Source organism: Equus caballus, chromosome 9 (assembly GCF_041296265.1).
Source record: "Equus caballus isolate H_3958 breed thoroughbred chromosome 9, TB-T2T, whole genome shotgun sequence".
NCBI classification, from domain to species: domain Eukaryota; kingdom Metazoa; phylum Chordata; class Mammalia; order Perissodactyla; family Equidae; genus Equus; species Equus caballus.
In genome coordinates this window covers 52110344-52135233 of record NC_091692.1, presented here as the reverse complement: position 1 = coordinate 52135233, position 24890 = coordinate 52110344, and the positions used below count along the sequence as shown (strand labels likewise).

At 37.9% G+C, this 24890-nt stretch overlaps 1 long non-coding RNA gene across 1 annotated transcript; it reads left to right on the top strand.

Moving 5' to 3' along the window:
• Positions 1 to 369: 369 nt before the first annotated feature.
• On the top strand, positions 370 to 17069 carry LOC138915635 (uncharacterized). The gene is made up of 3 exons (XR_011421730.1): positions 370 to 499; positions 10956 to 11041; positions 16934 to 17069. It is a non-coding gene; the product is annotated as an uncharacterized lncRNA (long non-coding RNA).
• The last annotated feature ends 7821 nt before the right edge of the window (positions 17070 to 24890 follow it).

Below are 24890 nucleotides of genomic sequence, written 5' to 3'. Positions count from 1 at the left end.
TTTTAATTCAGTGGTTGGCGTAGTGAGAATTGTGCTTAAGGAGATTTTTCTTTTTTTTTTTAAGCAAGAGAAAAGACAGATTTTTACTCATGTACTTAACAGTGTATTCACAGAAAAAATGTGACTCAAGGAGGCAGTTAGAATTTGGGGCTTACATAACATCTTACAAAGAGGAGGGGAGAAGGGCACTTATGGGCAAACAAATGACTTTTATGAAAGATAAATGGGCCCTTCGGAGGATAGCATAGTTTTGTGACAGTCTGTTTAGGTAATTTCTTATCCTGGTGCCAACTTCTGGTTTCCAGTGATAGGAGCTGATCTTTCTTGGTTTTCAAATTTCTGGGGAGGGGACTTATGACAGATGAATTACTTTGATGGCTCTGCTTTCAGGCAGATAAGGGGAGTTCAGGAAAAAAAAAAGCAGAAACAAAACTCCACAGTGGTATATTCTGGATCCCTTCACTTCTGAAGAACACTGCTCTCAGGAAGGGATGTTAATGTGAGTAGACCATTTGACATTGCGAAGCTTGTTTGTTGGTAGGAGTGGAAGGAGCTTGTTCTCGAAGGGAAGGTCTATGTTTATGGAGCGTCTGTATTCAAATGTTTTCACATGATATATAATTAAATTAATTATACAATTAAATAAATTATAATAAATTTCATGATATATAATTAATTAAATGATGAAATCCTCACAATATCCTAACAAAGTGAGTCCTAATATCTCCATTAACCAGTGAGTAAACAGGATGATATTGCTTACTTAACGTAGCATACCCAAGATAACACAGCCAGTAGGTAGAAGAGGCTAGATTCAAACCTGACTCTGTCTATGTTTTTTCTAAAATGCCGTGTTGAGAGTACATTAACTAAACAAAGAGGGAAAAACCCATATGCCCATGCCTTGACTCTGTTGGTGGCAAACAAAGAGCACATGCAGAAAAAGATTGAAAAATATTTACAGGGTTCACATGAAAAGGTTAAAAGGGATGACCTTTTTCTCCTTTATGTGACTTCAGTAATTTAGATCGTTTTCTGGGTAAGTCATACCATATCAAATACCTATTCACTTCAGATGAAAAATGCTTGGAGCGGAAGCTTTAGACATTTTAAAGTCTTTCCTTTGAATACATAGACTGTTTATAAACTCAAAGAAACTCTTCACGTGAAATTTTGTAAAGGTTTTACTGTCTTATTTCTGACCTATTCTTCACAGAATGTTATTAAAAACTGAATGTTTTTTCAGATGAAATCAAAGTGGTAGATATTGTCAAAAACTACTATTTATTCACAGGTTTGGTTTAACAATGATATGCATCTTGCTAAGTTTCTGATTGTGCCACTTCTAACAACTTATACTATTATTTAAGGGAAAAAAAGATTTGAGTAGTAAGGGTATGACAGTAGGAGCTCTTGAAGTGAGATGCTATTGTCTTATTATAATTGTTATTATTTAACTACTATCGAGCCAATTCTCAGCCCAAGAAAGGAAGAGAGGAAGGAAATAAGCTTTCCTTTCCATGACGTGGAAGCAGCTTGAGAGGGGGCCTGTGCCTTATTCGTCTTTGTATCCCCAATGCCTAGCATAGACCAGGGCACATATTGAGTAATCAAAACTATTGGCTAATGGCTACAGGCAGAAAAATCAAGCTCTCAAATAGGTAAGGAATTTCCCATCTCCACACAGCTAATTAGTAACAGGGGCGTAGTTCAAACCCTAGGCTTTGGTTTTTATTTCCACTATCCTTTCCATCCCACTATGCTGCTAATTTAGGTTCATCTATCCATTTATCTGCTCAACAAATTCTGATTGGCTTTCTTCAGTGGACAAAACCCTATACTAGACACTAGGAATAGAAAGATGAAAGTCATGGTCCTGTCTGTCTGGAGTTTGTAAAGCTAATGAGGAAAACAGAGAGTAAATAAATGACCAAGACATAATGTGATTTGTGACATAACTGAGCCATATAATAATAATAACAATGATAATAATAATAATAATTAACACTTTATAAAATGCTTAATGTTCAAAGTGGTTTTTAAGCCAGATTTTGTTTAAACTTCCAAACACTCCCAACAGAGAGATACTATTATTATCCCCATCTTATAGATAAGAGACCTTGCCAAGGTTTATAAATCCAGCAAGTGCAGATTATCTGACTATGGAGCCTGTGCATTTTGTTCAGCTAATTCAACTATAAGATGGAACAGTACCTGCTTGCATTCATCTCTCTGTCACTGGAGTAGAGACAATATAAACCACTTTTTATTCAAATTGCTACATGTTAGAATCACCTGGGAAGCTTCAAAAAAAAATCCCAATGCTCAGGTGACAATTCAGTCACAATTCTGGGGGTGGGAGCCAAGTGTCAGTAGTTTTAAGAGATTTCCAGGTGATTCCAATGAACGGTACAGTTGGAGGCCACTGTTATAAAGCACTATACTAAGATTTTTCTTCCTTATCCCAATGTTTTCAAAAAGCTCAGTTTCTAGAAGTTCAAAATCAGAAGACACATGGATACCCAACCTCAGTTAGCCCAACAGTCCCTTTTGTATCGTGTGTGGGCTTGGTACAGTGTTTGTTGAGTGAGTCTCTGATTAAGCAGACTATTATTATTAAAGTCACAGCATAGGCACTTCAAGCTTAGCTCAGGGGTTGGTTTTAGAAAAAATGGTCAGGTTTTGTCAGAATGCCAAAGGTACAAGGGACCGGAAACTTATTCCTGCTTATGGACCCTGGGAGTCAGGTTAGGGGGCCTGCTTGAGCAAATGAACTGACTGTTTATGGCAACCTCTGCCACTAACAGCTGGTGTCAACAAGGCTTGAAGAAGTGGGTTTGCTTTTAAAAGAGGAAGCAAGGTAAAAGGAATCAATTATGTGTAGGGCAAAAAAGCAAGGAATTTGGAATTACACCATGTTTAATAGTCCAGGATTGCCAAGTCCTACTTTGTGACTTCAAGCATTTTTCTTTTTTACCTTTCTCATGTTAGAATAAGATTAGTATGAGAAGAATACTTTCCTAACAAGATTGTTGTAAAAACCTAAGTGATAATAAGCGATACAAGTGATATATAAAGTGGCTTATGCATATTAACACAAAAATAATTAGAAGTGGTTGTTGCTGTTGTTAAAATTCTTGCATTAAAACAATTCTATGATTTTCTCTGATCTTTACTCACATATTCAGGCCAAGGACTCTGTGTCTAGCACTTTTGTACCAAATTCTAATTTTTAAACAGAGGTAGCTGTATTGCCTTTTATGCAACATCTGAATAGGTACTTCCAGGCAAACTCTGAATGGGTACCTAGTGCTTATGATGATCTCTTCTCCTTTTTTTCATTTTCTTGAAAGAACCAGTGGATGGAAAGAGTGGGTAGGGAACAGATCCAGAGAGGCCATGATGCTCAGGGTTGGTTGGAGAGGGATTATGAACATAAGAGAAAAGCCAGAGATTCTTTATTTGACAGTAATCTCAGAAAAAGATGAGCTCACAAGAGGTCCTGAAGAGAAGAATAGGAGAGATGAGACTTATGTGGAGAAATAAAATGTGAGCCCACTAGCTAAATATCCAAACTGGGTTTAAGATTTCAGGACACTACCCAAGATCTGCCTGTTCTGGTTAGCCTGGTTCAATGTTATAGCTGCAAGAAACCCATCTCCCAAAAAAGACTGATGTAGGAGATGGAACTTTATCTCATTGCTTACAAGGAATCTTATAAAAACTCAGCCAGATTTTTGTCACCTAAGAGAGTTTCCATTATGAGGTACATAGTCATCCAATGACCTATTTAGGTACCTGGGTACGAGTGGTAAAGAAGCACTATCACCTCTCCGAAAAAACTTGATTACAGCAGGTTATTGTTGGGATCTACATGGAGTGAAAAGAAAAATCTTGAGAAGAGCCAAGAACACAAGACTCAAAAGGTTCTAAGTCATGAAGATGGAGCCAAGGCATCATTCTGGATGTCAAGGGATGTCAGAGGCATGCACCAGCCCCTAGTGCTTTGTCACTAATGTGATACAATTACTCTTTGTTTGTCTCCTTCTTTCTGTCCTGCTACAAGATGCTTCCTTTGAAAATCATGATTTCATGTTTTAGGCCATCATGTCCTTTTCAGCTCCAGCTATACATCATGACTTCTAGTAATGGCTCCCAGCACTGACTGTCAGATTTTGAAGAGAATGAGAGAGAGAGAGAAAGAGACAGAGACAGAGAGAGTCTGATTAGCTCATCTCATTGCTTTGAGTTAGGCTCACAGGTCACTGAATTGCCTAGTGATTGGTTGCCCTTGGATTAGGTGAGCACTTCTGGTCCAATCAGGGGCATTTAGGGAGAGGGACTTTACGAAGTTCAATACTGCTGCTTAGCCACCAGGGTCTTTGGTTAGGGGCAGCTTCCCTTTGAGGAAAATGTGTGTGGGACAGGAATTATGATAGAGACATTCAGCACTTTCCCCAGGCCTCATAATTAGATAAAAACAGAATTTGAGTTCTGACTCCCCAGGTTTAGGCATAGGACTCTTCATTACATCACAGCTTCCTCTGACATAGGAAAATGAGTTACCCTTGGTCATGTAAGTCATTTCTCTTCCTTTCCACCCATATATACATGCTTATACTCACATACACTCACACAAACACATTCTCTCTCTCTTTCTCTTCTCTCCCTCCTTTCTTCTCTCTCTCACACACACATACACACACATGCACACACACACACTCAAGGCCACACCTTACAATGGTCCATGCCTAGAGTTCTACATTCTCTGGCATGGTGGAACCATGTAGATTTGCAACTTAAAGATTCTATAAATTTCTCCTCAGGACCAAGTCGTCAAGCAGTACGTCTGATAAACTAATTTGCTCTAATAACTAATGGAGAAGATGAAGGCCCATTAACAGTTGTCATATGAGCAATTTCTCTGTAGAAAATCCCTTTTGAATTGTTACTCAGTGCATTTGTGGTTCTCCTCATATAAATTTCAAATCATGTAGAAAAAGTTCAAAAACTTAACTGTGACCATTATGGAGATCTCTGACAGCAGGCAGCATTTGGCCGTGTCACTACCCCTTGATGATCTAAATTATAAAGATGGTCACCAACTTTACTTACATGTAGCTCCAACACTCATGTCAAATACCTTAGGGTCATTAACATTTTCTTTCCTAATGAAAAGATAGGAACGTGAAATATTTTCCTTTCTTCCCCTAAAGAGATAATCATGAATATCTTATATTTGACCCAAAATAGGAAACTTAAAAGTGAGAAAAAAAGCTACTAATGGTCAAAAGCCATGGGAGATAGGACTTTGAATTAGTAAATGAGTCAGTTGCCCCCTGCCCTTCCTCAAAAGAAAGACATCTTTTAGGGGTTATGAGAAATCCAAAGGTTTTTGGAAAATCTTTGGCAAATGTCTAAAAATATGTTTCAAATGTTTTCAACTCAAACAAATTAAAAACATACTTTTTTCCTGGCACTTTCCTCCTTCATTTTAAAAGGATATGTGTATTTTTCAGGGAAATTTTAGGCATGTGACTAATTTTCACTTAACTCATCATGGTATTGTTTCATAAGAGCTATTCAATGACTAAAAATCCTCACGTCTTTTTTTTATAAGCCTTTAAAAAGAACCCTGTTTCTTAGACATAGGAAGTCAGAGAAACCAGAGCTGGAAAAGGGCAAGTAAGTCCTGTAGCCTTTTCCCTAACGTGACAGGATCAACCCTGATCCATTTTCTTTAAGTGAGACTTAGTTCCCTGAAGTCAAGTACTTTTCTGGAAAGAGTCCCAGTTGGAAGGGGACCTCTTTCATTACGTGTCATGAGGGAAAGTAGCCGAAACCACTACAGACCTGCTGATAGTGCCCATATATCATTCTAGTGACCAGAAATGGTTCTGTCCTATAGAAAGTCATTGGATCTTAAATTATCTTCCATTATGTTTGAGAAGGTCTTAATGCCCTCCTGTGTTTCTCAGGCAGTATTCTTACTATTTCTGCAGTTTAATTAGTCTGTGGATATTCCTGTTTGTGGTTAATCTTGATGATTATAATATACTAAGATTTTCAGATAGTTCTCTAAAATGGGTAGGTTGCTGTGGCCGGTCATCCCCACATATGCTTTACCAAATTCATATTTTCCCCTCAATGTTATAATATTTTACTTTTGGCTTTTTTCCCTGAATAATTCTAAAAGAGGAGGTTTCTTTGGCTATAAGATGAGACATGAGCGCACACTTACTGTATGTATATAAATATATGTATATATATATATACATGTATGTGTATGTGTGTGTAAATATAGACTGTGTCTAATTTTCTCATTCTTTTAGCATTTCAACAGATTTTTATTAACACTTACAATAGTCCAGGAACTATCGAAGATATCAGGGTGCAAATTTGAAAAAGACAAAAATTCTGACTTCAAGGAGTTGAAAGCACAGTAGTTGAGAAAATAAGTTAATAAAAAGCTATAATAAAGTAAAACAATAGGAATATATTGCAGACTGAAAGTTGGTGTTTTCAACTCTCCAGGGACAAGGAGGGAGAGACTTCTAACAGTAGCTGACAGAGCTGGGTCTTAAAAATGAGTCGATCTTCACCATGCAGACAGCAGCAGGTCTGTCTAGGCTGAGGGAGCCAGATGAAGAGAGGGGTGAGAGTGAAAACTCCTAGCCCACTTGGAGCATGCCCAGGGTTTTGGCGTGACTGGTACTGTAAGTGGGAGATGGACCTAGAGAGGCCCAGTGGAGGGCTTCGTAGGCCACGGAGACCTAGGACTTTATTCCAAAAACAATAGAGATGATAACATGATATTTGCCTTTTAGAAAAACTATTTTAGTGGCTTGATGGATGACTGATTGGGGGGTGAGCTGGGGAAAGAGACCAGAGGAAAGTATATCTATCTAAGATACTTATGTAAAAATCTGAGTGGGAGATGATTAGTACCTGAATTAAGGCAATATCTAAGAAGATAAAGAGAAAGGAACAGGGAGGAAAAACTGTAAGGAAATGGAATTGACAGAATTGGTTGGCTGTTGGAGGAAATGGGGCAAGATGAAAGAAAGTGTGTATTCTAGGTTTATGTTGAGGAGGAGAAGGTATTGAATTTGTGCCAGCCTGATGAATTCTACTTAAAACATAGTGAATTTGAGGTGCCTGTGGGACACCTATGTACACAAATAGTAGGCAGTTCTGACTAGATCTTACAGGCTTCTTGCTGCATGGCTGTTAATGAAATAGAACTGGTAAGCAGGCATCCTGACCAGATACATTTCTTTGACAGAAATTCGAGGAAACTTCCATAGAGAGGATGGGCCCTATTTTCACATCCATGGCCATTAGCCCCCTCTCTGGCACCTTAGGTGACCTCTCATTCTAGTCTTTGCCAGGAGCACCCCATTACTGAACGCCCGCTATTCCACTTTCTCACAGTTTCCGTGTTTCTTGCTACTGCGATTGCTATCTAAGGAGGCTGTCAGGTATGTGAAAAGTGGGATGTGCCATGTGTACCCACTTTCCGTGGCAGTGATTTCTGTAAGAAATTCATACTCCCTCAGCATGTATACTTTATGACATATACTTTATTCCAGTGTTCTCTGTTTTTTCTTTATTATTGCCTCTGAGTTTTATATATATGATAAGAATTCTGTTTCTAATAATCTCTGGAATAAAATAACATGTTAGTTTATGCTAGTATTGACATGCTTGTATTGTGGTTATATCTCCTAGAACCAGGATCATTATTTTAATTCTTCTTCCTTTTTAAAAATTTGTTTTCAACAGTCCAGGCTGATTCCAGCATTCCCTACTGCATTGTTGCTAACCACCTCCACGCAGAGTGCTGCCTTGTACACACAAAGCAAAAAACACTTATTGTCTCTGTTGCTCTTTTGGAGTTAAAGCTCATCCTGCCCTGTGACCTGGATCTCATATCATTTTACTGTTGCTGAACATGTGTTAGTATTATTACTATTTACCTTTGTGGGTGTGTCTCCTGAGAGGGTTTTTTTTTTAAAGATTGGCACCTGAGCTAACAACTGTTGCCAATGTTCTTCTCCCCAAAGTCCCCTGGTACATAGTTGTATATTCTAGGTTGTAGGTCCTTCTAGTTGTGGCATGTGGACGCTGCCTCAGCGTGGTTTGATGAGTGGTGCCATATCCGCATCCGGGATCTGAACCGGCAAAACCCTGGGCCACTGAAGTGGAGCGCGCGAACTGAACCACTCCACCACTGGGCCGGCCCCTAAGAGAGTATTTTTATACTTCCTTTTATCACCTAAAGTGCCCATTTTGGTAATAGGGACAAAGTTAAGAACTCAATAACTATTAATCAAACTAAAGGATAAACATCATCCTCTGCAGTGATCTTGGAAGGTGCAATAATATGGATATTGGAGTCAGATAGATATGGACTCAAATTTCTCCTCAACTATTTAGTTAATATATCTTATTTAATTTCCAAAAGCCTCAGTTTATTCATCTATAAAGTGGAGATATTATAAAATGGCAACAATAATAATAGTAACACTGATCATATACTTAAAATGCCCTAGTCATTGTTCTAAAACTTTACATATATTAACTCACTTAAACTTTATGAAAATCTTCTAAGTCAATACTATTATCACCTTCATTTTTCAGATAAATGAAGTCACACAGCAAGTAAGTGACTTGATCAAAGCTCCTTCACAGGTTTACTCTAAGGATTTAATAAGGCCACATGCGTAATGCACCCAGCACAGGGCATGGCACACTTTAAATAAATGATCAATATATGTTAGTTCCTTTTCTTTATCTTGTCCATCTAGCTCATTTGTCAAGCTGAAAGGGCTTGTTGGAGAGATCAAGTAAAACAATTGAGGAGACAGAATTTTAAAAATGAAAAAATTTTGTACTATTTAAATTAATTAAAATTATTGTTACTATTACTCATCCATCAGACATCAGACCTAAGTTCCATGACTGAGGAACACTGGTTTCACAATAACAGAATGAAGAATACAAAATGCGTTTTTAAAATGAGTCAAATTTGTAAAGTCATGATTTCCACTCAATATTTGAGCCATTGTAAAAATAAAAATCACTTATTTAGTGCTCCCTGAATGCACTTGGTATTGTGGGATTTAAAATCAATTAATCTCTCTTGCCCTTGTGACATTAAAAATCTGAGGAGAAAAAACAAACAAAAGTTCTGTAGGTTGGGTCTGGCCCAGTGGCAGAGTGGTTGGGTATGCGCGCACCGCTTTGGTGGCCCCGGGTTCACTGGTTCAGATCCCTGGCGTGGAACTATGCACCACTGATCAGTCATGCAGTGGCAGGCGTCCCACATATAAAATAGAGGAAGATGGGCACAGATGTTAGCTCAGGGCCAGTCTTCCTCAAAAAAAAAATAAATAAATAAAATTCCATAGGTTGACCTTGAAATCAACATATGCAATCTTTCTTTTCAAAGTGTTTGTACTTGAAGTTTGAAGGAGATAGATCCAAGGGGTGGGAGATAAAAGCCTTTATTCCACATAAGGCTAATCTTAGCAGTGTTTTAGCATATTTTTGTCTTGTGAGCAAATTCATAATTTGTGTTTCAGCTCGTTTTAAGTCATCTGTATGTCGTAAAGTAACTTTGAACTAAATTCACATTTTCTCTCTCTCTGTCTTTCCATGTGTATTTCATTTCCTTTAACCACTGGTTTTGAAATCCTTTTGCCCAAAGCTTTCACGTTTGTTTAGGAAGAGCCTCCCACACACCCTCTAACTTCTCTTTTAGACAGAGATATGTCCCCAGTGTCTTGAACAGTGACTGGTGAATAATGTAGGTTAAAGATTCAACTCAGAAATATTCAGTTCTTTGCAAGAATGCATCCATCGTCCTTCTCATGGTATAGACTTTATAAACCTGTGCATCTTACTCTATGTGTCTTGACTGCTACTTTTCTTCCCTCTTTTTTCCAAAAGATAAGAGGTAAGTTTAATGGCTCCAGGAAAGGACCAAAAGAAAGGCAGTAAGAAGGCAGAAAGGAGGCAGAAAGAAAGGAGTACAGAATTATGCAGAGTGCCCTGTCTCCAGTTCCCAGGATGCTGTAAACTTCCGGACTGTTACCAAGGTATCTGAGGAGATACTGACAAACAAATGACAATAGTCAGAAAAATTGCCCCCTTCAAATACAAAGTTTGACCAACATAGAGATCAAGCAAGTTGAGAGATTTTTGGAAGATTTTAAACCTTCAAAATTTTTGCACTGTTCAGTGGCCCCTGCCGATTGACAGCTGGTTAGCTCTCATCGTTTATTTTCATTTAAAAAAGTCTTTCTTCAAGGGCAGAAATCATGGCTTATATTTTTTTCTTTGTAACGTTGGTGCCTGGCACACACTAAGCTTTCAGTAAATTCTTACTTGCTAAATGAATGAGTGAACTTTCTTTTTCCACGCAAAAAGGTATTGACAATTATCATAGAAAGAACTGAAACCAATATTTAGAAGGCAAACTCTTTCCAAGGGCTCTAAATATAGAAACCTTATACTGTTTCCAAGATACTGAAGAACATGTGTAAATAATCAGATATTGACATTTCTGTTATGTATATGAAGGGCAAAAATAAATCTTGCATACTTTAAATAAAATTGGAAATAAACTTCTTAAAATCAAGGTGAAGAGAAGAGGGAAATGAAATTAGTGGAAAGCCCAAGAGAAAAAGCTCTTATTTCTAGGGAAATATTAACCTTACTCTCTATATCTTTCACACTAATTATTTGACAAATAAGTATAAATCACCTTTTGGTACTTATTATTTCAGTGTCTTCTCTAATTTTTCATATGTTTTTCTCTTTCCAACTCTATTGTAAGCTCCTTAAAGCAGAGACTATTATATGTTTTATCACATACGTAATACTTTTTTATACAGTGGGTATGTGTCTGTGTATACAGGGATTCTCATATTTTTCTAATCTCATTTTAGGAAAGCTGAAAACCAAGAGGAAGAGCCAAGAACTAATGCTGCAAATGAAATCTTCAGGTGGCAATAATCACGTATGCAAATCAATGGTATTTACTTACATGTTCATACATATTTATGGTGCTTCATGTCTTAATTTGTTGTATATAATTGGCCTTACATGGAAACCTGTCCACTTGCAGATGGGTACATCTATCTACAAATGTTTGGTTGTATCCAGTTTTAGAGAGTTATTTAGTGACATTCAGAATCAACCACAGCATTAACACACTTTGAAAGGCAGTTCCAATGCCTTCCTAAGGCACTTATGAATTGGGTCTTTCCTATTAGCAACAGTACCTAGCTTATTTTTTGGATTTGGACACCAGATTTTGACTCTAAGAGCTGAGGCTACTGAAATCAAAGTTTGCTGAGTACCCATTTTTCACCCTTAAATTCACCATTATTTTGTCTCACATTAGCTGAAATAATCATTTAGCTTTTAATGTTTCTTAGTTATGTAAATTGTCCCCTTTTTTATGCATTTAATGTTGGAAGGGTGGGAAGCCATAATTCACCACAGAAAAAAAATCCTATTAATAGAGGATCAAGCACATACCAAGAATCCAGAGAACCAGTTAAAAACACTTTACTTTTTTCCTGCTTCACTGAAAGTTTCATGGAATTCCGCCTTGGATTGGCAGGAGGGAGTATCTACTGAGTGTGGTGTCCCTCACAATTCACCATCTCCTTTTGCCCAGACCTGTCAGGTGCCATTTCTTTTTCCTTTCAGCCTCGAGCCAGAGCATCAATCTTTGGTTTCATCTGGTTTCCCTCAAGCAGAGAGGAGTGTCCTTCCGCCTCTGAGAGTAGAGGATAAAGGAGAGCAGGCTTTCAGGATCCAGTCTCAAATTAAACCCTCTAAAACACAATCATTTTATTGATAAAATGGCCTCTGAGCACAACTTTGGAGGATTATTTTGCTTTAAAGTGTCTCTGATTCTTTTTAAGTTCTACAAAAGACTCCCTTCTATTAGCCTATCTTGTTACACCCCAGAAAGAAGGAGGTGGCAGTAGGAAACCAAACTTTGCTGTAGAACATTAGATGATACCATCACATTTTTCTGCCTCCTGTGCCTATATCTACCATCTTTTATTTCACATTATTACTATTAAGTTATTTTATCTCAATTTAACTTTTCCTGTGATCATTCAATTCAGTAAATAATTGATGGGACTTTGCAATTTACTCTCCACGTTACAACACCTCATGTTCTTGAATGGAAAAGCAAAAATTAGTAACTGCCTTGCGGCCGGCCCAGTGGCTAGTGGTTAAAAGTTCACACACTCTGCACCGGTGGCCCAGGGTTGGCAGGTTCAGATCCTTGGTGCGGACCTACACATCGCTCATCAAGCCATGTTGTGGCGGCATCCCACGTACAAAGTAGAGGGAGATTGGCACAGATGTTAGCTCAGTGGCAATCTTTTTCAAGCAAAAAGAGGAAGATTGGCAACAGATGTTAGCTCAGGGCCAATCTTCCTCACCTAAAAAACAAAAAATTAGTGATTGCCTCAACAACTGTTTATAGAAAGGCTAAGAGCCTTAAAAGATAAAATAGTAATGATAATGATAATTGTAATAGTAATGACCATGAGGGTAAACACTTCAGGCGCTGTTCGAAGTGCTTTACATGTTGTAACTCATTTAATCCTCACAACAATCGTAAGATGTGGACACTATTATCCTCATTTTACAGTTGAGGAAATTGAGGCAGAAAGAGATCAAATAATTTGCCCAATGTCGCATGTTTAGTAAGAGGGAGAGTTGAGATTCAAACAGTCTGTCTTTAGATTCTAAGTTTATAACCAACACACTATTAAAAAAATTGTGGACAATGCATCTATTACACATATTAGTATATAATCAATTGTTTTATCAAAGGCATAATTTAATAGGGCAAGGAATTCTGGCAAGCTGAAAGGAGAACTGGCTTGCCAATCCCATAGATATAAGCTCTAATCTTAACTCTGTTGCTTATCCATATAGGGTCTCTACTTGGGAGTGCCCATGGACCTCCCTTGGTTTCTGGCATAATCCGGTGAGGGAAAAGGCCAGTCTGTTTTGCAAAGCCTTTAATAGTTGTTGATTTCATGGTGGCCATTGGCATCAAGAAATCAGGCAACATCTGGACATCAGAAAGTACTTTCTTCTTCTGTTGTGTTCTACCATGACCCATTTCAAATACTTTTTGGTTCAATGAACTGCAAACCAATTGCCATCCAAAATTTGAATCTTAATGTAAAAGTGTGTAAGATATGCCGATTAATGCTGATAAAGTTGTGTCTGATTAACAGGCTTTTCTTAAATGCACTGATACTAACTTTTTTAAAAAAATTAATTCAGCCTGCAAATGAACATCATCCATTTTGCTATCATATTTTATCAGTCTGTAAAGTGAATTCTCACTTCAGTTTTCAGCTCTGAATGCAGAACACTGTGAAAAATGACAGAATTTTAATGAGAAAGTGAACATGCCATCAACACTCTTTTGCCAGTAAAAATGGCACAACATCAAAGCTTTAAATCATGTTCCCTCCACACCTTGGGACATCTGTGATTCTGTCTGAGTCCTCAAAATCTGCTACATCCATCACCAGGTGCAGCCTTTAAACACGGAGGCACTGTCTACTTCACTGGTTGGCATGGCAACAGTTGTCAAATCATCCCTTGATAATGCTCTTTAATTGATTGTATAAATTATTCTGAGATGTGTGATTGCAAAATGATGTACTGAAGCTCTTAAGTGTGCAAATCAGCCTTGCTGCATTTCAAGATGCATTGCATCCCCTGCCTTTACCCGGGAAACTGACCCTCTTAGATTGCTGGAACACTCAGGATGAAGCACAAATATTAAGCGCTAAGGAAAACTTTAAGGCAATGGTGCAGTTAATTGCTACTCCAACTGTGTGTTAACTTACTAAAAGGCAACAGGCTGCGTACTACACGCAGATGTAAAGATATTTCTTAAAATCACATATAGAAATCAGTCTATTCAAAGATAGTGTTATTACCAGAATTGAGTTTATGATTGCGTTGGTGGAGAAGTCATAGGCTATTTGGAGACATATGGCATCATCTTTCTTCATTAGCATGCCTTGGGTTTTTCTTCTCGTGATTCTCTATATACAATTGGTGCAGAGTGTGTTGCCAATGTATTGACTATCCTGTTGTCTCCATCTCTCAGCTGAATGGCATCCTGTGATTTCTGGCATCTCTATTCAATTGTGAGCAACATGGAAGTGATTAACTTGGAAACTATGCCTAAAGCATCCTGCTATTTTCATTTCAAGTCTTTTTGTTTCCCTCCATAAAATAGCCCTTCTAACATTCCTCTCCTCTTAAAATCAGCCTAATGCAATCTACATGAAAGTATAAGCTAGTAGTTCTCGAAGTGTGATTCCCAGTCCAGCAGCAGCAGCATCACCTGGGAATCATTATAAACGTAGACTCATTAGAAACTCTAAGAGTGGGACCCAGAAATCTAGGTGATTTCTCCTAGGAGAAAGCTCTCCAGGATTCTGATGCAGTTCACACTTGAGAACCACTGAAATAGGCTAGTGTTATTGCACATTTGAATTACCTAGAGAACTTTTAAAACTACCAAAACATGGGATACACCTCCCAGAGATTCAGATTTAATTGCTTTGAGATGGAGCCTATGCACCCAGTACTTTAAAAAATATTCCCCATGTGATTCTCATTTGCTGAGAAGATTGAGGATCTCTGGTATGGGACAATGACATTGAATGTAAAATGTTTAAATGCTTAGGAGAGGGTTACTACCAGATTTATTGTTATGTCATTCTTTTTGTTTCTCCTTTTCAATTCCTATTTCATATTTGTTCATTTAGTTGTACTTTCAACATTAATTTACCTAGTGACTATTGTATGCCACGTGCTGTACTTGGCTTTGGAGATATAATGAGAAACAGACATAGTCTTTAAGTTCAGGGGAGGGCCAGACAATAAAAAAGGTAAACAATGGAAAGTAAATACATATATAATTATAAATCATGATAAATGCTTTGATGGAAATGAGTTGAATACTGTGATAAAGAATTCAGCAGACCTACTTTATATAGGGTGGCTAGGGAAAGTCTAAAGTCGTGACATTTAAACTGAAAACTAAAGAACGACTGTAAAAACCGTGATGAGGTAGGGTCTTGTTGCAAGGTGCAGGTGTGTGTTTGGGATGGGTAGGGGAGTATTATATGTGGAGGAAAGAGTATGTATACAAGCTGCACTGAAGGAAAAACACTTGGGGTGTTCAAGGAACTGAAGGAAGGCCACCATGGCTGACGTTAAAGAGCTAGGAGAGAAAGACCCAAATGAGTTTGGAGAGGAAGGTTTGAGGTCTGGATTTGATATGAGATACAATAAGGAACCACGTAGGAGCCATTGTACGGTCTAAAGAAGGGGAAGTAATGCAAATAGATGCCCTCAGGTGATTTCAAGTCAGTGGTGCCAAGGAGTGTTTTTAACTAATCACTTTTCAGCAGGTTTCCAGTTGCTTAAATAGATTGCTGCTACTTCAGCTTAATGTTTTGACTCCTAATCTTTTGGGAATTGCCCTTTTTGGCTGTAGCTGTTTGGGATGGTATGCTGCCTAAATTGAAGAACTTAGTACTGACTTTTATATCTAGAGTGATAAAGAAAATCTTAGGATATGGGTAGATTTTCCTGAAGTGACTTGGAATCTTCGCTTCATCTTCAATTATTAGCAACAATGGAAAAGAACTAATTATTTACTGCCTATGTAGTGGAAAGAACTATTTATGTAAGTTATATAACTAAGGAGGAAATTTAGAGATTTTTGTTTGTTTTGCCAGATTTTGTTTGTACATCTTGTGTTCTCTAAATTCATGTACTAAATGTTTAATATCTTTTACAAAGTCTTTCTGCAAACTAATTTTTCAAGGTATATAAATCCTGGTTAATTATTGCCACAAGTTATTTCTGTCTTTGAATTTTAGTGTCTTATAAACATCAAAACTTCCTTTGGAACTAGTCCCAGTAAAGATGAGACTCTTCTAGCCAAGTTACCTCTCAAGAGCCACATAAATGACCCAGGAATTGTGTCCATTTGCCATACAAGAGGTCCAAAAATTTGGAATAATTAAATTAGATCATATCAAGCCTAAGGTTTATATTAACTTTGTAAAGAAAGACAGGATGACAGGAACAGTGTAATTTTAAAGGAGTCCTTGCAAATACTACCTATTAAAACTGTTTAAAAGGAATACTTTGATAGTAAGAACAAAGTTTCTTAAAAAACATTTTTCACCATAAAGCTAAGGATATATACAGACAGAAACAGTAAGAAGAGTGAACACACTGAAATGGAGACTGGAAGCTTTATTGGTTTCTCCAGGTAAAGTCATTGATGAGTTAATGATCTGTACTCTATCAAACACCTTGTTCTTCAGTGCTTGTTTGAGATCCAGAATGAGAACAAGTCAATTGAAGCACTAGTAGAGTTTAGGAGGATTGCACATTTCATTCTTTAAAGATCACCAGAGGGCCACAAACTGAACCATGGGACAGGACAGGGAGTCAGCTGAGAGAAACAGGAAATGGTGAGTGGCTGGAAGAAAGAAGGAGTCTCTTTTAGATCTTCTTGTCCCAGTTTAGAGACTTGGTTTAAAAGTATTATTAAGATCAATCATTTAATGAATATTTTCTGAAGGTTGAGTGTGTGTCACACACTGGGACTACAAGAAACTTATTGTATATTGGGAGACATAAACAGCAAAAAGGTAATTACAAAGTAGAGTGATAGCAATAATAAAAAATGCTAATATTTATTGAGCACTTACACCCATGTTAAATGCTTTTCTATCTTATTTAATTTAAACTTCATAAAAACCTAGGATGCTTTTGTAAAGTTTACTATTTCTATTACTATATTTATCACAATTACTACTGTTGCTCTATTTTCCAGATGATGAAACTGAAGCGCAAGCAGTCTAAATACGTCCCTAAACTCACTCACCTGGTAAGTGGAAGAGTGGAGATGCAAACCCAGTATTGTATAACTCCAGAGGCCATGCTTTCAGCTCTCGGTTACACTGCCTCGGGGAGAGGAGGGCAGGTAAGGAGCACAGAGATGGGGTCCCCATCTGGCCTTGTGGAAGAAAGGAGGAGCTGGAGAATGCTTCCTTGAGAAACTGATTTGCTAGTGACTCCCTATTCTTTTCTCTCCCGCAAGGATTCATCTATCATTTTCCCACCAAAAGAACTCTAGAAGAAAATTGTTGCTAGGCTTCCTGTGAGAGGCTGCACAGCCTGGTAGTCAAGGGCATTGACATGGAGCTAGACAGACCACCTGAGGTGAAACCTTCGCTCCCTGCTTAGGAACCATGTGAACTTACGCAAGATTCCGTAAAATGGAGATACAGATTTCTACCTCATAGGTTTATTAAGGAATTGAATTAAATGAGCTTATCTCTGTAAAACATTTACACATAGCACATACTACACGAATATTAAATAAATAAATTTGCAAAGGCAAATACCAAAAATATCTTCAGAAATTCTTTGAGAGAGTTGATCACAAACAACTTTGCTTAAGAATGCTTCCTTGTTCCAAAACTTGTCTCGAGTGGAATATCGAAGATTTTGGTGGCTACTAAGGAGGAGGGCTTTGGGATGAGATGGGTTGGAGCCTCAGTCTTGGATTTTATGAAAAGAGTTTGAGATTTGGGTTCAGACATTCCTCAATTCAAATCCTGGCTCATGGATCTGGGACAAATCATTTAATAACTTTAGTCTCAATTTCCTTTTTGGTGAAATGACAAAAATAACAACTCCTATAATTAAATGAAATGTTTTTTTTAATAATAAATCTCAATATAGAGTCACAACTAAAATGTAGACTTATTAGCAGAATAGTTCAGGACAAACATTTATCTCTGAGTTTCACTTTCTTACTATATATATCAAAGCTTATGGAAGTTATACTATTTATATATATGGTATTAAAGTAGCTAAGAAAGTGATTTTGATTCAAGGAAAGACAAAGAAATGACTGAGACAGAAATGAGAGCCCATCAAATTGCTGTTTGTCTGATTATCAGATGTAGTAGTTGGCTTACATTTATGGGTCATGTGTACTGATGAGACACAAATTTGAATGACTCTGGAGCTCAATTTTCTGCTTCATTCTGGTAGCTTAGCAGAGATCTAGCTCAGCTGGATTGAGCCAGTTTGCAAAGACATAGTAAGGCCTTTAGCTGGTGTCAGCATTAGGAGCAAGCAAGGATCTTCCTAGCTCTCATGTGTAGACTTTGGCCTTTAGTAAGTGAAATTACTAGCATTGTTCCTGGGCCAAGAGATTCCTTGAAATATTGTTTGGTACACAGAGAAACTGGCTGTTCCCTAGCCTCTCTTAGGCAAATCTGTAAGTCTGTACCTTGATGTAGGGCAGGGTTCATTCTCTCTTGGTGTGCTCTCTGTGACATGCCCAGCTTGCCCCTCTCTTTCAGAATCTTGGCCAGCGTATGTGTTGACGACCCATGCCTGGCCTATGCTATAGAATAATAACAGTGCAATGCATATGCTCTTTTGCTTCTCTCATTCTAAATTTTTTTCCCAATTACATTTGCACCATGTGGCACTATCGATGTTTATCTATGATTCCCTTGCACAGCGTTTTCCAAAAATACTTGTCTTTAAACTATACTCTGAGCTGCAAAATGTTCTCATAATAAGTGGCATGAGAACCTGAGAATAACCTCTGGTGAACAGTTGCATTGAAAGAAACTGTGGGTAGAATGCCCCATACTTCATTACCTCAGTTATCTCTCTCTTTCTCCCCTCTACCTCCCGTCTCTCTTCTTGTTGTAGGGTAATTACAGTTGATTCATGATTTATGTAAGATAAATGCACATATGATTCTACTGTCTAATTTGTTTTATGACAGTTTTTGATGATTTTAGGGGAAGGCCCATCCCATACTTCAGAAGAAGTGGACAGGAGGTGAGTGGTGTCCTCTCCCTGGAGGCCAGGAGGATGGCAGTGATGGTTGTGAGGATGGCAGTGGTGGTGGTCACTGATGGAGGACAGCTATGGATAGCGTAGTGACAGGTTCTCAAGTCTCCAAGCCAAAAGACAACTTTCAGAGAAGCCCTGCATTGGGCAGAAATGGGCATATACTGGTACTTCTGCTGTGCTCAGGCATTCACTGGGCAGCTTAGGGGAAGTGTGGTCTTGGCACAAATGTGAAGGTGAATCCTGTGGGACAGCAGCTGGATCTGTCAGGCAACCATGCTCCACGCAGCAGGAGATCTGAGTGGTGTCTTTCCATGACTGCTGCAGCTATAATAAGACCCTATAGAATATAGTCTCTGGTTAGTTCTGGGCTGTATCACGAACCACTGTCCTGCTAGCTTATCTGCTCCTGTCATGCTGGCTCCTTGCAGCTTCCTGAACACACACTGAATAGTCTCCTGCCTCATGGCCTTTGAATTAATTATTTCTAACTGGACAATTCTTGCCATATAAATCTATATGGTTTGCTTCCTCAGTTTGCTTTTCCACTCAGGACTTTCCTTATCAGTTGCCGTCTCTGACCACTCTACCCGAAGTAGCACATGTTCTCTACTCCGTCACACTCTGTCTTATTCTCCTTTGTTTTTCTGCCTTGTGTTTGTTTATTTTTTGGTTATCTCCATTAGAATGCAAGCTTTATGAGAGCAGACCTTACTTTTGTTTGTTAATAAATGGCACCACCCCTAGATAAGTGTCTATCATGTATTAAGTTGCTCAGTGAATATTTAATGAATGAATGAATATTCACTTGTGTCTCAATCAATACACACAATCTTTCTTATTGTAAATAGCACCCTTATATACCAGGAAGCAGATCTATTACTTTGAAACATATGCCAGTAAGAGTTACTTTTGTAATCTGCCGGAGAATCTCTACCAGGAAGTTGGTAAAATTTCTCACTGACTTTTAATTTCATGACACGAATCAGTGGGGGGAAATGACTTCATTAATTTTTAGTTGACTTCATTTATTTACAAAGTCTTAGACCCAAATGAGCTTTTCCAACAATACAGTGTACTCCAGTCCCTAAATCAATATGAAGTCTTTTGTTTAGACTTTCACACCATTGTGTCATGTTTTACTCATCATTGTGTCCTTATTCTTTGGATGTTCTAACCCCTCCTACCATCATCCCTACTTCCTAGAACTTCAACTTTCATTCTTTTTTTTTTCAAGATTGGCATCTGAGCTAACATCTGTTGCCACTATTCTTTTTTTCCTTCTTCTTCTCCCCAAAGCCCCCCAGTACATAGCTGCACATTCTAGTTGTAGGTCCCTCTGGCTCTGCCATGTGGGATGCCACCCCAGCATGGCTTGATGAGTAGTGCTAGGTCTGCGCCCAGCATCTGAACAAGCAAAACTCTGGGTCGCCAAAGTGGAATGCACGAACTTAATCACTTGGCCACGGGGCCAGCTCCATCATCATTCATTCTTTTCATGGAAAAATTTATTTTACATCTTGCCTATATATTTGTGCTGTGGTGACCCCATTGGATTGCTAGTCTCCATAGGGTTCAAGGACTCCACTAATCAGTATTCTGTACTATTTTAATGACCACATGGAGGGCAATCCATTCTTCCAGAGTATTACAGTCGATGTTAAATGGAACTCAGTCTAAGCCTGATTCTTTTGACTCACCACTGGATACCTCTTTCATACACTCCATCTGTTGCTATTTATCATTATTCCTTGTTTATATTCCTCTCACCCGTTTTCCATTTGTGCGAATGTGTTTGTGAGCAGGCCAATTTTACTTCAATTTTAAAGCACAATTTCATGAGATCCAATTAAGTATTTTTCAAATGCTCAAATATACAGTGTCTACTACAGGATTCTCTTTGTGCTCTAATTTTGTAATGAAACTGAAAGGAAATCAATCAAATTCCTCTGGCATGGGTTGGTTGTTATAAACTCATGGTGTTTATTGCTTATTCTGTATTCCTCTGAATTTTACAGAAATATTTTTCAGTATGTTTCCACTATTTTGGTAAATTATTACTAAATCTTGATCACACTGTTTGTTGTTTTCAGGAAATCAGTGCTGGGTTTACATTTTCATGATTTCTTTATTCTATCTCAATTCTTCCTGATGTTAAAATGACAATTAACATGGAATTATTAAGAAGTTCTCTTGATAAATGTATGCGTATCCACACTATTAGTTACTTATATGAAGTTTTCAAAATAATCTTATTCATAAAAATATAATATCACATAAGCACTCCCTCAGAAGATAATGCTCTGCTTTATAAAGGACAGGCAAGAGGATAGTTATGAACCATGGTTTTAGATTTGGGAATTTATTAGTTTCATCATGAAGAAAAGACATAGAGATGGTCAATGTGTTAGTAGTCCTAGGCTGCCATAATAAAGTACCACAAATTTGGTGGCTTTAAACAACAGAAATGTATTCTCTCATTGTTCTGGAGGCCTGAAGTCTGAAATTCACAGGGCCATGTTCCCTCTGAAGGATCTAGGAAAAAAAGCTTTCTTGCCTTTTCCTAATTTTTTGGTGGTTGCTGGCAATCCTCAGTTTGTAGCTGCCTCACTCCAATTGCTGCCTCTACTGTCACATGGCCTTCCTCCATGTGTCTTCTCTGTATCTCTCTACTCAAATATCCTCTTTTCTCTTATAAAGAAACCAGTAATTGGATTTAGGGCCCATCCTAATTCAGTATGATCTCATCTAAACTTGATTACATCTGCTAAGACCCTATTTCCAAACAAAGTCATATTCACAGGTACTAGGGGTAAGGACTTAGACACATCTTTTGAGAGGACATAAGTCTGCTCACTATAGCCAAGTTCCCAAACCTCTGGATCTTTGGCCAATCACTGCACTGAAAATATACCAGGAGGATTGTCTTAACCCAAATGGGCTGCTATAGCAAAATACCACAGATTGTATGGCTTAAACAACAAACATTTATTTCTCATACTTCTGGAGGTTGGGAAGTCCAAGATCAAGGCACTGGAAGATTCAGTGCCTGGTGAGAGACTACTTCCTGGTTCATAGATGGCCATCTTTACACTGTGTCCTCACAAAGCAGAAAGAGGACTAGAGAGCTTTCTGGGGTCTCTTTTAAAAGGGCACTAATCCCATTCATGAGTCTTCCATCCTCATGACTTAATTACCTTCCAATGGCCCCATCTCCTCTGAACCAAGATCTTTTAACCTCTTTGCTTCTCCTGTGGAAAATATCACTTCCACCCTTGCTAATTATGGGCTGGATCTCTTTCAGAGTGATTAGTGGGAAGAACTGAGCTCCCTGTAGAGGTTTGAATGCCTCAAGTAATTCTCAGAGGCAACAATTTTGTCTTAATTATTTTGTAACTTAAGAGATTGTTTAAGCTAATGGTGTGCTGGTAAGCTGGCTATATTTGGAAGGAAAAAAAAAGCCTTGATTTGTAGCATTTGTCAGTTTACTTGGTATGAATACTTTCACCATGGTCAATTTCATGATACCAATGGTTTAACAACTGGCTTTCAAAACTCCTGACAATTTTTCTTTTGGGTCTTATGCGCCAGTATGAGTTGGCTCCAGCACACCACTGAACCAGTCAGCAATTTGCTGCATGACAGTGTAGAACAGCCTGTAGTGCCATAGAAAGAATAGACATGAATATGGTTACGTTATGATTTGGGATCTGGAAAATATGTAAAAAGGAGTATTGAATATCACAAAAGTTTAACTGTTTTTTAATTTTAAAATACAAATTAAATCAACAAAAGGCAGCACACGTAAAATTATCAATTATTTCAAAATCTGTAATCCTTCATGTTGGTGAGTATATACTGTCATGGGAATACTTACACATTGCAGGTAAATGTTTAAATTGGTATAAATTTCATAGAATACAATTTGTTGATCCTATTTGATGTCCTCCATCACTCTCTATTCCCTTGCTCTGCATTATTTTTCCTTCTAGCCCTTATCACTATATATTATTTATTAATTTATTTTCTATTTTTTCCTAGTATATAAGCTCCATGGGGCAAGGATCATATTTATCTCATTTACATGTAGAATGGCTACATGTAGAACACTGCTTATCACGTAGTAGGCACTCAATAAATATTTGTTGAAATAATAAATGGATGAATAAATGAATCTTAAAAATCTTTTCTGATTTACACATATTGCTAATTTATCCTTCCTAACGCCTGCTTATTATTCTGTCATAGGTATATGCCACAATTTATTTAATCAATCTCCTATTGAAGGATGCTTAGGTAATTTTTGAGTGTTTCCTCTTATATTGAATATCCCTATATGTACATCTTTGTATACCTGCATATCTGTAGGTTAAATATCTAGAAACTAGAATTGCTGAGTTAAAGGATATAAACTTAAAATTTTGGCAGATGTTGCCAAATTGCAACCAAAAGAAGTTATATAGATTTGTACTCTTTTACTGATCTAAAAAATCCTATTTCTGACTTTTAAAAAAAGATCTGTTAACAAATAGGCCTAGATGGATATTTCAAATTTGTGATGAAAAATATAGATCGTTCAAAACAAAGCCTGCCTCAGACTTGATGAAGAAACACTAGAATAATTTTCATCAATATTAAGAACAAGACAAAGATGTTCACCAAAGACAGGAGTGTTAGATGGAGCAGGAGGTTGGAGAAGATTGATGAGGCATGAGATGATGGGTTGGGTGATCTGGGTTAACAGGACATTCCACATACAGGTGTGAGACATGTCCTGCACAAGGGGGCACATCTAAAATGAGCCATTCACAAGATAGCATGGATTTGTGTATTTGATTTGACAATTTTCTGGAGATAGCAGGAAACCATCTTGTTCCAACAAAATCAGGATATTATGATGGTTTTCTGAGAGATGAGAGGAAGCTGTCTTGAGGAAGAGTGCCTTATTCCAGTTTGCTCAAAGGCACAAAATGGGCTAGTGGTGGCTCTGAAAGGCAGCATCAAAAGACAAAATCATCCCATTTGCAAAAACATTGGTGGACCTTGAGGATTTGATGTTAAGGGAAATAAGCCAGACAGAGAAAGACAAATACTGCATGATTTCCCTCATGTGTGGAAGATAATAAATATATGGATAAAGAGAACAGATTAGTGGTTACCAGAGGAGAAGGGAGTTGGGGGGTGGGCGAAAGGGGTAAAGGGGCACATATGTATGGTAACAGACAAAGTTAGACTACTGGTGGTAAGCACAATCAAGTCTATTCAGAAATTGATAAATAATAATGTACACCCCAAATTACACAATGTTATAAACCATTATGATCTCAATAAAATCACTGGGGGGGGGGAAAAAAAAGATGGCCCAGGTCAGCCCATCCAGGACATCAGGAGCCAAGCCAGCAACAGGAACATCTGTTGCCATTAGAGTGAAATCTGTATGTGGTCTGGGCTGATGAACCACCAGATTGGTTTTTTCATTGCAGTCTGGTGAGAACCATCCATTGACAGCTGCCTGTGGATTGACAGCTAAAGATTATCTGGTAGTAGTGAGGTCTGCCCGGGCTCTGAGATTTGTTGAAATCTATTACCTGCCCAGAGCATACACAAGCCTCTTAAACAGAGGGTAGAATCCTTGACACCAGAGAGATGGTGGTATAGGAAGGAAACCTTCCAGCACCTGTTATCAGGTGAGATAGGATGGGTTTATGTGTGTATACGAATAACACAATGTTGTTTGATAAATTCAAGCAACTGCAAATGCATGATATCTTTATAGATACATGACTCTGGATAAGTGTGTGGAAATGTATCCCAGGTATAAAATTCTATAGAATAAATTCAGGCTCTTCAGAAGAAAAAGACTTTGCTTAGAAATGGAAGAAAGAAAATAACTCCATGAAATAACTAGA